Genomic DNA, 2374 nt, shown 5'->3' on the forward strand with positions numbered 1-2374 from the left:
GATTTCACATTACAAACACTTCAGAACAGTGAGACATTGAATTTCTATTGCGCAAGCCACCCATTTTGTAATACTTTGTTATGTCAGCCCTGGAAAACTAGTACAAATTCAAAGCAAGAAGTTGGGGAAATGTAGAGAATGCTTGGATTTTTCTAGCTGTACCTGTCTCTTTTTATCAAGAAAGTACCTCTTCTAGGAAATCCATGGTTGATTTCTATTCAGGTCTCATATTCCAGGAAAAGATTATGGTGTCAAAAGACTAGGCCAAGTTGCAAATAAAGAAGTGGCTGGAGAAGAGAGGAAAAATTAGTCAACTCAGCATGATTTCTTCTTTTGAAATGTTTAGTCAGGGGTCATTTCTTCCTCAAAAAAAAAAAAAAAGTTATATTAGCACATATGCAATGGAACGATAGTATCTACCAAATAGAAATTTTTATTCTACTACTTGTATATATGGAACAAAGGCATATACTTCTAATTCATCTACTGGAGTTATGTTAGCTATATTTATGAAGATGAATGTTTTAAACAGATCTGCAAGACTAAAAGAGAAGATGGAATGGCAAAAAGATGCATTTACTATAGGTTTCAGGGAACTTGAAGTAAGGGAGCTATGACCTAATTCTAGATATATAATTTACCCTCTGTAATTTGGCCTTTCCAAATGTTCTCCATACTTCATCTCACAACTTAAAAAAAATCATCTGTTTACAATATAGCATGATATTGATAATTTAGACATGTCTAATACCAAATACTTTGGATTGTAAACATATTCTTATCCTCAACAAAATAGGAAATAAGAATAGGGATTGGGTTTTATATTACATTTTTTATAACTGTTTGATTTTTGTCCATGTTAATACAATTCAATATAGTTTTAAAATTCATTTCTTGAATAGCCAGTCATTCCTGTGCTGGAATTATCCTTGTTTGAGGAAGACAACTATTATGCAAATTTTCAACTCTGAGATTCACCAAAGGAAATGTATTCTTTTTTTTTTAATTTTTTAAAGATTTTATTTATTTATTTGACAGACAATGATCACAAGTAGGCAGAGAGGTAGGCAGAGAGAGAGAGGAGGAAGCAGGCTCTGTGCTGAGCAGAGAGCCTCATGCGGGGCTCGATCCCAGGAACCTGAGATCATTGAACCAAAGGCAGAGGCTTAACCCACTGAACCACCCAGGCACCCTGGAAATATATTCTTTATGATAAACCTAATCCTGGCCAGAAAATAAAATTTCTCTATGAAACACTAAACAGTATTTTTGCATATCAAATATTTTCAAGCTTTTTTAAAGTAAACTTTTATTAATTCCTTTATGACCATTTAAAGGCCCAGATATGACAAGTTTGCTTATTAAGTGATGTCTTCCATTTTGCTGTTACTCTAGATAAGTCTAACTGTTTACCAAAATCTGGTCTCTTTGTTCACACCAAGAAGGTGTAGCTGGAAGGTAGTTACCAAACCAATTATTACATTTTCTCCCTCTATACCACCCCCTTATTACTATGTGTAGTAACTGTACTAGTCACTGTATTAGTTGTACTAGTCATCAGTCAATTGAATGAAAGGAAAAGTGGTGTGTGGCATTTTGGGACCAAGGCTTTCAAGAAGTGGATGTGCTTTCCTCATGGTGTGACACCTTCTGTTGCAGTTGTTGAAGACTGTGAGGCCCTATGGGATGGTGGAACAGCAGAATAAAAGGAATCCAGGGCAAGGATGTCACCAGGGATGAAAATAAGTCCCTTAACCCAAATGACTTGCTCGAGATTGAAATATGAACAAGATATAAACTTCCATGAAGTTGAGCCCTTAAATCTTTAGGTCTATTTTTACAGCAGTTATCCTGTAAAAGTATCCTATCTTAACCAATGAAGCTTTTTTCCCCCTCCCCACAACCTCCACTGAGATGGTTTGCCTTCCTTTATGTTCTTCCAAGGGAGGGAAGAGAGATCATCAATGGCAAAGAGCAGCTGTAGAAGCTACACCCAGAGCCAGCTTCATGCTCAGGAAGGGACACTGTACTTCCTCCATGGTTTCCGGGATTCTATATGTTCAGAGAAACTTCTCTAGTGACAAACTATAGAAGTGATCCCTAAAAGTATAGTCTTTTTCTTGCCACTTTTTATAAAAAATGCTAAATGATCATCTAAGTGTTTTCTAGATTGCAACTTCCATAATAGCAGGATTGGTGTGTTACTTGTCAACTGCCGAGAAGCTATTGTGCTCGTCACTTTGGAAGTGCTTAAATGATTGATGAATCAAAGAAGCAAATCTCTTACAATAGACTAAAAAAGTGGTGTTCATTTTGTCTGACCCAGAAGCAAACTTATGATTCTTGTGTCCTTAGCCGATATCTAGCTTTTGTA

The 2374-nt window shown here is 36.0% G+C and overlaps 1 non-coding gene across 1 annotated transcript; it reads right to left on the minus strand.

Annotated features, from left to right (window-relative positions):
* Positions 1-1905: 1905 nt before the first annotated feature.
* Positions 1906-2116, minus strand: LOC123940983. Its single transcript, XR_006818127.1, has one exon. It is a non-coding gene; the product is annotated as a small nucleolar RNA U3 (small nucleolar RNA).
* Positions 2117-2374: the final 258 nt, after the last annotated feature.

This window comes from Meles meles, chromosome 4 (genome assembly GCF_922984935.1).
Source record: "Meles meles chromosome 4, mMelMel3.1 paternal haplotype, whole genome shotgun sequence".
NCBI lineage: Eukaryota > Metazoa > Chordata > Mammalia > Carnivora > Mustelidae > Meles > Meles meles.